This window comes from Polypterus senegalus, chromosome 2 (assembly GCF_016835505.1).
Source record: "Polypterus senegalus isolate Bchr_013 chromosome 2, ASM1683550v1, whole genome shotgun sequence".
Classification (NCBI taxonomy): domain Eukaryota; kingdom Metazoa; phylum Chordata; class Cladistia; order Polypteriformes; family Polypteridae; genus Polypterus; species Polypterus senegalus.
In genome coordinates this window covers 180,670,052-180,682,128 of record NC_053155.1, presented here as the reverse complement: position 1 = coordinate 180,682,128, position 12,077 = coordinate 180,670,052, and positions in this window count along the sequence as shown.

Here is a 12,077-nt window from a genome sequence, read left to right as displayed (position 1 = left end):
CTTCCTTCCCCGACTCCCTGAAACCAGGGAGGTCTTTCCCCACCAGCACCCTCTAGCAGTTCCCAAGGACCTCAACAGAGCTGCACATCCCTATTCCAATTCCCATGTATCAATGTGGGTGTCCAAACTGGGACTATTCAAGAGGGATACAGACACCTGTTGTGTGGGGGGCTAAACCACACCCATCCTCTAGCTTCTGCTAGTCCATCCACAAGTCTGTTATACCAACCTGCCTCCAAATGCGCTGTCCTTCCATTATGGCCTCCTGACTAGGCAGGAATTCCTCCTCTATCTCCTTCAGGATGACCATCCATCTTCCATTGCACATACAGTGTATATACATTTCAAACACAAACATTAAACACCAATAATTTTAATCTCTATATATACAGTAAATATACATATACCAGTAACGGCGCATGTGAAAAAACTTGACTTGAGCATTCATAGTTTTCATACTCTTTCTTTGTGCATTTAGCATTCGTTTGCTCAGAGGTTCATGCGCTTGCTGCTTCCTGAGCAGCTCTTCTTTTCTCCACCCTAGCAGCCCACTTCTTCTCCTTCTTTCGTCGGCATCTTTTCGCATTAAAACTGATTAAGCTGGCGGTTCTCAACCTGTGGGGCGTGCCCCCCTAGGGGGGGCTCAAAGTAACAAGAAAAGGGGGCGTGAAGATGTGAAAAAAAGAAAACAAGAATCGAAAATATGAAAAATACATCTATTGAAACCAAAACAAATTAACTTAAACTACATTCTGATACTAGAAAAATAAAAATAGAGTTAGATAAATGTCGATAAAAGTTAAGTAGGTACAATAAAACTTGTAGAGGTGTATCGGCAGCAAAAAATATAGGAATAAATTTTATTAGGGTTTCAAAAAAACATTAGGGGGGTGCGATTAAAACTGTTATGAAAACTTGGGTCACAAATACTTAAAGGTTGAGAAACGCTGGATTAAGTCAGTGTTTGTGTTGCAATTACTTAGTATGTTTTCTTTAATTTTTCACTTAAACTGGCACTTAAGTCTTCAATCTGCCTCAGGAATGATATAAGATATGAAGAGGTAGGGGTGGTTGACGGCGAAGGTGGTAGGGATGAGAATGACGCCCATACGCATGCGCTGCACGGCCGACCTGCTGGCCGCTGCAGAGAGTTGATTCTACAATACAATAAAATCGAAATAAAAAGAGGAATAACCCTGGTGGTCAATGATCACACCTAAAGCAGATAGTAGACATAGTGTAGTATACGTGTACCAAATTTCAGGTCAATAGGTCAAACGGTTTGCGAGCTACAGGTGATTTAAAATCCTGGACAGACAAATGAATAGCCACGGTAGCATATTATATACGTATAAAGATATATATATCAGGTCACCCCGTTGATATCTTTTGTTCTTGATTTTTCCTTTTTCTAACATTTTGGATTAAAACCTTTAAAATATTAAAAACATTATTTTGATATTGAGGCCAGGGGTTTATTGATTATCAATTCCCTTTATTGTTAACTTTTTTTCAGTCTGGTCCATTTAAGCCTGCTTCTTGAGTCTGGGGACAAGTGCATTCTTGTCTTTAAGCCACAAAAGACTGCTTAGGCCAAGATTTTTTTGTAAAGCCTGCTGAAGAATAAAACATATAATTACAATAAATAAATAAATAAGCCACAGGGAAAACTTTTCTTTTGAAAATTCAACATGGCTAAATACAACAGATGATGAAATAAACAGATATACACTTAGATAAAAGTTTTAATCCAGTAAGACAATGAAACCATTATCCAGATTAGTTCTGGATACCTGTGGTCTTTAAGATCATGCTTTGGTCGTTACAAAACTTTGTGCATACTGATGACAATACCTTTGTCACAGCCCCAGTGCACTCCTGATGCTGATTGTAATTGTTGTTACCCACATCTGCTCTGCTTTTTGAGTTGCCCCCGACCCCACTATAACTTCTCTTCCCAATATGACAAATAGCTTTTATTTTATGTTGGGCCAACAGATGACACATGTAAAATTTTGTGAAAACTGGTTCAGCCATTTTTGTGATTAGTAAACAAACAAACATCCAAAAGGCTTACGATTTTATTTATATATACTATATATATGTAGTGAACGAAAGAATATTAGAGGCTTTGTTAAATTTTTGAGGTGCCAACCTGGCTACTCCCATTTCAATTTAAATAAACAGTTCAAAATAAAAAAGTCCTTCAGGATGTACAAACCTCAAAATAAAGATCCTGCTACTTGCACTCTTAATTCAGGAAATTTAATTGAGATCTACTGTAAGTCTCTGGCTGTTGAGCAAGTCACAAGATGGCAACCCCTTCCAGGCTCTGTTTATATTGTTGTTCTGGTGCCCAATGGGGGTGTGGCTAGTAGGCATTACTTCTTAGATGGGTCCACGCTGTTATATATACAGCTGAAAAAAATTAAAGGAACACTTTGAAAACACATCAGATCTCAATGGGAAAAAATCATGCTGGATATCTATACTGATATGGACTAGGCAATGTGTTAGAATTAAAAGGATGCCACATCATTTTATGGAAATGAAAATTATCAACCTACAGAGGGCTGAATTCAAAGACACCCCAAAAGTGAGAAAATGATGCACCAGGCTAGTCCATTTGCCGAAATTTCTTTGCAACAACTCAAAATCGTACTCAGTGTGTTTATATGGCCCCCACGTGCTTGTATGCATGCCTGACAATGTTGGGGCATGTTCCTAATAAGACGATGGATGGTTTCCTGGGGGATCTCCTCCCAAATCAGGACCAAGGCATCACTGAGGTGTAACCTGGTGGTGTAAGATGGACCGAAACATAAGGTCCCAGAGGTGTTCTATTCGATTTAGGTCAGGAGAGCATGGGGGCCAGTCAATGGTATCAATTCCTTCATCCTTTAGGAACTGCCTACATACTCTCGCCACATGAGACCGGGTACTGTCGTGCACCAAAAGGAACTCAGGACACACTGCACCAGCATAGGGTCTGACAATGGTTCAAATGATTTCATCCCGATACCTATTTGCAGTCAAGGTGCCATTGTCTAGCCTGTAGAGGTCTTTGCGTCACTCCATTAATATGCCTCCCCAGACCATCTCTGACCCATCACCAAACCGGTCATGCTGAACAAAGTTACAGGCAGCATAATATTCTCCATGGCTTCTCCAGACCCTTTCACATCTGTCACATGTACTCACGGTGAACCTGCTCTCATCTGTGAAAAACACAGGTTGCCAGTAGTGGACCTGCCAATTCTGGTATTCTATGACAAATGCCAATCGAGCTCAAGGGTGCAGAGCAGTGAGCACAAGGCCCACTAGAGGACGTTGAGCCATCAGGAACCCTCACAAAGTCTGTTTCTGATTGTTTGGTCAGAGATATTCACACCAGTGCCTTGGATTGTCTTTTAGGCAAAACATACTGCCTCAATTTTGATTTATTTTGCCATACTTTGTTCATTTGTTTACTAAATAAATTAGACTAGATTAGATTACATTAGATTAGATGAACATTATTAATCCCAAGGGGAAATTCAGATGCATACAGCAGCAAAAACAATTGGGCTACTGTTGGCCGAAGAAGAAGAAGGAGATGGGGGTCAACGTGTCCGGAGGCAGGAGTGCATGGAGTGATTGTGCATGCAAGAGACTAAATGGAAGGCGAGTAAGGCCAGGTGGATTGGAGGTGGATTCAAATTGTTCTATCATGGTGTGGATGGGAGGAGAAATGGGGTAGGAGTTATATATGTCAAGAGTGATTTGGAGGTGAAAAGAGTGTCAGACAGAGTAATGATTATGAAGCTGGAATTTGGAGGTGTGATGATGAATGTTGTAAGTGCATATGCACTGCAAGTTGGGTGTGCAATGGGTGAGAAAGATTTTTGGAGTGAGTTGGATGAAGTGATGAACAGTGTACCCAAGGAACAAAAAGTGGTGATTGGAGCGGATTTCAATGGGCATGGTGGTAAAGGGAACAGTGAAGACGAGAAGGTGATGGGTAGGTATGGTGTCAAAGAGAGGAATGAAGAAGGTCAGAGGATAGTGAATTTTGCCGAACGGATGGACATGGCTGTGGTGAATACATATATTAAGAAGAGTGAGGAACATAGGGTTACGTACAAGAGTGGAGGAAGATGCACACAGGTAGATTACATCCTATGCAGAAGAGTTGATCTGAAGGAGATTGAAGACTGCAAAGTGGTGGCAGGGGAAAGTGTAGTTAAGCATCATAGGATGGTGGTCTGTAGGATGACGTTGGAGATCAAGAAGAGGAAGCGAGTGAGGGCATAGCCAAGGATCAAATGGTGGAAGTTGAAAAAGGAAGACTGCAAGGTTGAGTTTAGGGAGGAGATGAGACAGGCACTGGGTGGCAGTGAAGAGTTACCAGACAGTTGGGAAACTACAGCAGATGTAGTAAGGTTAGCAGCAAGAAGGGTGCTTGGCGTGACATCTGGAAAGAGGAAGGAGGAAAAGGAAACCTGGTGGTGGAATGAGGAAATACAGGAGAGTATACAGAGGAAGAGGATGGCAAAGAAGAAGTGGGATAGTCAGAGAGATGCAGAAAGTAGACAAGAGTACAAGGAGATAAGGTGCAAGGTGAAGAGAGAGGTGGCAAAGGCTAAAGAAAAGGCATATGATGAGTTTTATTAGAGGTTGGACACTAAGGAGGGAGAAAAGGACCTGTACCGATTGGCTAGACAGAGGGACCGAGCTGGGAAAGATGTGCAGCAGGTTAGGGTGATAAAGGATAAAGATGGAAACATACTCACAAGCGAGGAGAGTGTGTTGAGCAGATGGAAAGAGTACTTTGAGAGGCTGATGAATGAAGAGAATGAGAGAGAGAAGAGGTTGGATGATGTGAGATAGTGAATCAGGAAGTGCAACAGATTAGCAAGGAGGAAGTAAGGACAGCTATGAAGAGGATGAAAATGGAAAGCCGTTGGTCCAGATGACATACCTGTGAAGCATGGAGGTGTTTAGCAGAGATGGGAGTGGAGTTTTTAACCAGATTGTTTAATGGAATCTTGGAAAGTGAGAGGATGCCTGAGGAGTGGAGAAGAAGTGTACTGGTACCAATATTTAAGAATAAGGGGATGTGCAGGACTGCAGTAACTACAGGGGAATAAAATTGATGAGCCACAGCATGAAGTTATGGGAAAGAGTAGTGGAAGCTAGGTTAAGAAGTGAGGTGATGATTAGTGAGCAGCAGTATGGTTTCATGCCAAGAAAGAGCACCACAGATGCAATGTTTGCTCTGAGGATGTTGATGGAGAAGTTTAGAGAAGGCCAGAAGGAGTTGCATTGCGTCTTTGTGGACCTGGAGAAAGCATATGACAGGGTGCCTCAAGAGGAGCTGTGGTATTGTATGAGGAAATCGGGAGTGGCAAAGAAGTACGTCAGAGTTGTACAGGATATGTACGAGGGAAGTGTGACAGTGGTGAGGTCTGCGGTAGGAATGACGGATGCATTCAACATGGAGATGGGATTACATCAGGGATCAGCTCTGAGCCCTTTCTTATTTGCAGTGGTGATGGACAGGTTGACAGATTAGATTAGACAGGAGTCCCCGTGGACTATGATGTTTGCTGATGACATTGTGATCTGTAGCGATAGTAGGGAGCAGGTTGAGGAGACCCTGGAGTGGTGGAGATATGCTCTAGAGAGGAGAGGAATGAAGGTCAGTAGGAACAAGACAGAATACATGTGTGTAAATGAGCGGGAGGTCAGTGGAATGGTGAGGATGCAGGGAGCAGAGTTGGCGAAGGTGGATGAGTTTAAATACTTGGGATCAACAGTACAGAGTAATAGGGATTGTGGAAGAGAGGTGAAAAAGGGAGTGCAGGAAGGGTGGAAAGGGTGGAGAAAAGTGTCAGGAGTGATTTGTGTCAGACGATTATCAGCAAGAGTGAAAGGGAAGGTCTACAGGACGGTAGTAAGACCAGCTATGTTATATGGGTTGGAGATGGTGGCACTGACCAGCAAGCAGGAGACAGAGCTGGAGGTAGCAGAGTTTAAGATGCTAAGATTTGCACTGGGTGTGATGAGGATGGATAGGATTAGAAGTGAGTACATTAGAGGGTCAGCTCAAGTTGGACGGTTTGGAGACAAAGTCAGAGAGGCGAGATTGCGTTGGTTTGGACATGTGCAGAGGAGAAATGCTGGGTATATTGGGAGAAGGATGCTAAGGATAGAGCTGCTAGGGAAGAGTAAAAGAGGAAGGCCTAAGTGAAGGTTTATGGATGTGGTGAGAGAGGACATGCAGATGATGGGTATAGCAGAACAAGATGCAGAGGACAGAAAGGTATGGAAGAAGATAATCTGCTGTGGCAACCCCTAACGGGAGCAGCTAAAAGAAGAAGACAGCAGCAAAAACCTAAAAAAAAGATACACATTTTACAGGACAAATAATGCAGCCAATAAATTAGTCAATCAATATGTAAATATAAAAATATATAAAATAAATGTATATTGTGCAGGTATTTCATAATGTTATTTCAAAAATGAACTTAATAAATACCCTGGGAGGAAGCATTGAATTGCTTAAAAGCATTGGGCATAATAGACCACCATTGGTGGTTTTAGTGGAATGAGGCCGTGGCTGAAAGTGCTCCAAAAGACCACCTTCTTTAAGGCATGGACATTTTTTTTTTCATGATGGCATCCAATTTTGCCACCACCTCTTTTCTGCAATATCTTCCAGTGTTTCCAGGGTTCGATCTGTGACGGAGCAGGCATTCTTAAAAAGTTTGTTCAGGCATTGTGCTTCTTTTCAGCTTTGTGTTTAGATAGACCCCCAGGTACTTGTAGCTCTGGACAACTTCCACGTCCTCCCCCTAAAAGGTGACTGGTCTCAGGGTCCAACACCAGCTCTTTTGTCTTTCTGATGTGGAGTTGTAAGTTGTTGTCCCTGAACTACAAGGTGAAGTCCTCCCCAACCTTCCTATACTTTGACTCCTCTCCATTATTAATGCAGCCTATGATGAATGAGTCATCTGAAAATTTCTGTAGATGAAAAGTGCTGGAAGTCTTTTGTGTAGAGGGTAACAACAAAAGGAGACAGGACAGTTTCCTGAGGTGCACCAGTATTATAAACCACCATTTCTGACACAGAGTCCATCAAACTCACAAACTGCTGTCTGTTGGTCAGGTAGTCCATGATCTAGGAGATTGTGAGGGCATCAAGAATTAAAGAATGCCTTAAATTATAGGAAAAAGTTTTGTTTTTGTCCCTTACACCTGAAGATTTCAAGTTTTCCACCACCTTGAAGGACAGTTTTGTATAGCTGGGACAGCTAAAAGAATTTTTAAATAGTTAATAGCCTATGTGTCATTTTTCCTGGGGTGAGGTGCATTCCTGAGGCTGACCTGTGTGGGGCCTTGCCCGGCTCTTACAATATCTTTTAAGGCCTGCACACTTTTTGCCATTTTGTACTATTATTTGCAATACAATGTTCATGCTACTGAGACCATCTCCTCAACCTTAATGTAAAAGCTAAGGGTGGCCCACAGAGTAGAGACAACATGGTGGTTCCACCAGCAAAACACAAGGAATAGAATCAAATACACAATAGACAGATGCTAAGAAATAAACAAACATAACAGTATTAACAATAATGGGAAAAAAACAAAAAAGACATGAAAAATGATATTTCACAATTTCACATACAACAATAAAATAGAAAATAAACATTTTTCAGGGTGTACATAGTACAATGAAATTCTTACAAGCTTCATACATGCTGTAGCGGTCAGCAAAAAGAGAGCAGAGATATTGAGTAAGAGGGGTTTAACAAGTTTTAAGAGGCAAGAGTTCTGAAGGTAAATAGGAGATGTAGGAGATGATTTTTGAGTTATACTCTTTGTACTCGACTAATAGGTTGATTCTCCAAAGGGATTCTAAAATAGCCTAACAGCCCTTTGCCTCATCTCAAGTTCAATGAATGTTTAAGACTCCATTGACTTGCATGATTACCAAGAAATCATATTTACCCAAGAAATGACTCCAGGCCAAATATGGGATACCAAGATATTTTCAACTGGATTATTTTTGCATAATACAGCTGATACAAGCAGTGCCATGTGGCCTATGGTTTAAGTCTTTAGAATTTAAATCTTTTAAATTTTACACAAAGCAGGTTCATAGCATCAGCCTCTTGAGAATGTGTGGAAATTGAGTGCCAGGATGAGTACAATGTGCCAGTGTACTCAATTTGGAAGCCAATACCTAGTCCTTTACTACTGAGAATAGTTGAGGTGCCCTGTTAATATGTGCCAACATTTGAGAAAGGAAGAGACCAAAATATGGGGCACCTAGAAAATTCAAATATGAGATAATCTGAACATCTACAAGGGTACATATCTTTGTATATTTCCTATATTAGAGGTGACATCACAATCAAATGCTATCTTAGAAAAGTTCCTTATATGAAGTTTACCCATGTTGTGCCAACGCAAACATGCATGGATACACCCAACAAAGGCTTTGGGCAAGGAAGGAAATCAATGCAACCAATAAGAATACAACTCTGCTTGCCAGTGTGGGAAGACAAAGAATGCAAAGTACTGTTAAATTGCATATGTAACGGAGAGAGAGAGAGAAAGTAAGGTCATTGGAATGGGCAGGGGCATTGAGAAGATACTTTTAGAGATAGGGAGATAGGGGAAGTCTGATATTCCAACCTAAAGGCTAGATATTTTAAAGGACACCCAGAGTTAATGGGGAGTGTGTCTCCAAGGGCTCATTGAGATGACTGTAAGCAATTAGCCCTGAAATTGTATAAGCCACTCCTGACTACAGAGAACAATCCTGGGATCTGGTTTAAAGGTCCCCATTCTGCTTGAGTGTTTGTGAATTTGCAGTTGCAGGTGGAAAAATGCTGCTTTCATGAGCTATGGGAAATACAAGCTTCCAAGGAGAAAATTTAACATGAACTCCTTTGTAAGTGGTACTTCCCATTGGGAAAATTCAAAAATAATTTGGTTAGCTGAATTTGCCAAGGTATGAAGAATTGCTAACCTCACACTTTATTTTATTATTTGAAAAAAATAAACTCTGGAAATGCATATGAACAGAATAAAGTAGGAAAATATAAGATTACAAATGATGAACTGAAAACTCCCATATAATATATGAATATAGGTAAAGTTCTCACTGGTGGGGATTCAGAGTAGAGTCAGTAAAAAGAAAGAGAAAGACAGAGCTATGAGGTAAGAAGGAGAGTACATAATTAGTATTGGAACATGAGAAACTAGAGAAGCCAATGCATTAGACAGTGACGGTAACAATCGATGTGGGGCAGAAAATTTTAATCTATGAAGTTGTTTGCTTTGTTATCCTGTGTCCTTCCTGTGATTGCTGCACTAGTCTGTGTTGTATGTTTCAGTTGATATTGCAGACACTTTGGAAATATGTCTGGTGCACCCAGAGGTGGCCTTAGGGGTGTGTAGGGTCTAGGGCTGACCAACCCCACACAGGGCCAGTTATATCAAATGCTGTTACCGGTACATGTGGACTGTATAAACTTGCATGTGAATTTAATAAAAATTATGTTAACATACACTGGATTTTCTCATTACAATATTCAGCTAAATTTTTCAAAGATATTTTATCAAAAAATAAAGATATAATCTATTAAAAAAGTGCAATTCATAGTTCATGACAATACCACGAGAGTGTGAAATGTGATGCAGTGTCATGCGGAAATTAGCAGGGCCTCTTCTAGAAAAGTACCCAAATTGCAAGTATACTTGGAGTTTCGATATGCAGGATATCATAGTCATAACTCACATTGATGTCATGTCAGCCGGTTATCATTAGCGATACATGTTTTTGTGCATTAATATTCGGACATATTTATGGTTTACAAATAAAATGTGAGTTTCAGTGTTTTGACAGGAAGTGTGAAATTAACATAGAGGTATCATCATGAAATCTCTTACAGGTTTCCAGTTCCAGTGATGATAATCCACTTTTCTTGCCTTCCGACTGGAAAAGTTGTTGATGACATCTTCGTAGTCTAGTCTGGATGCAATGTCTTTTTTATAGATAGGAGAAGCCAACTAATGAGTTATACCTATTTTAGGAGGGGATTATACTGGCGGACCCTTTTCGGGTGATGAAGGTGGACTATGTAATGTTTTCAAAGACGTACATGTATGGAATATGACTTTGAAAAGAGATTTTAAAAGGGTTCCTCTTAGAAGCATCTCAAATATATATATATACTGGAGAATATAACTTGACAAAACTGCTCGAACAGGACATGTGGACCTCAAAAGCAGGGCCTCCTTAGGCACGGAGCCTGGGGTGGTCTGCCCACTTGCCACTCCCAAATGCCGCTCTTGGGTGCACCCTTTTGTTACAACCTTAATTTAAACTTAATGTCAGAAAGTATGGCCAAGTGGGTACATCGCCTATTAATTGAGGAATATCTAATGATTATAAAACAAAATATCCACTAGAAGATGATTAAAATAATAGAAAAAAAGTCATAGTAAATCTTTAAAGATGGCATTAATGACAGACCAATTTATCAGGTGTCTTCTATATCAAAAATTAATTTGACATGCTTTGAAACTCTGATTAATTACAAGACCACTGGTGTGTGCATAAAAAATACCAATCAAGCTGTTCAGGAACACAGAAGAATGGATCATGCCTTACAGGTCCTTATTGGAGATAGCAAGGAATCTCTAAAAATCAGCATGTTTAAACAAATTGCCTTGAAAAGAAATCTAAGCACTACATAAAAAAAAAAAAATGATCATGAACAAACAAAATGATGTCAGCTGCTTTCCCCTAAACCATTAGATGTAATTTGAATGTCAATTTTGAGAAAGATGTCCATTTACTTCTTGTTTATTATCATGTGAAGCCATTTGTGCTGTTCTCTTTGTTAGTTATTAAATTGGGTTTCAGTTTTGTTTTTGAAAAGAACAAAAGTGAATTAAAACCTGCTCAAAAAACGGAATGATTAAAAAATTGGACACTGCAATGGTTCTAACCCAGGGCCATCATAAAAAGAATAATGCTACATAGACAGACCCTTGAAATAACATTTTCTTAGTTAACATTTTCTTTTCCACAGTAGAAATCTGTGCTTCTTCATAACATGGGCATCATAGCCAAAAGACGTTTCTGGGAGATGTTCCTCTGTTTGCTTCTTTTCTACAAACTGAAAGGGACAGTGGTTTTTCTCATGTTTTGTCAGTGGTACTCTGCAGCCATATTCTGATTATTTGGACGTATTTCTGACATAAGATTATGTTTTTTTGTACTGGTAGAGCAAGTAGCATTTAGTAGCTCATTGCAGTGTCAATCTTGAATTACAAAAGTTCCTGAAAACAGGAATACAAATATGATGTTCAAAAAAATATTGTAACTGCCCTTAATACTACTGAGAATAAGGTGCATAAGTAGGCAAAGATACAACACACACAGTCAGGGATAAGTTAAAATTAAATGCTTATACAGCAGGGAGGAATAGATTACATAGTGTGAACACAAGGGGGTACTGTTGAGCAGACCCTGCACCCAAAAACCACCATAGTCTAGATAAAAAATGAGAAGACCATATTTTATCAATAAGCACACAAGAGAGGGAATAATGGAAAGAATACAAATAGTACAGAAAGGAGAAAAGACAATATCCCTCTGGGCCTACCTAAACTCCCCAAATCTCTCTACCAAAAATATTACATTTTTTCTAGGGACTGGATGTTTGACACCAAGGCTTCAAAGCTCATATCATGTTAATGAAGCAAACTATGTCAAAACAGTGTACTAAAGCTTGTATCAAAATCCTATTACCATACGACTGATGACACCCTAACCTTTGAATATCACTGATACAGCAGAAACAGTCTGACAGCTTCAAAGTTTTGCACTATTACACATAAAACGTGTAGAGAAAATACTGGTTCTATTTCATACATAGATAATATTGAATTAAATATGGACAGCAGTACTGGAAACAAAGTGATTAAGAGTGAAGGGATACTTTGACCTGTCATCCGATAATAAGATAAATACCATACAGTTCTTCTATATTGGAACTTATAATGTTTCACTAATA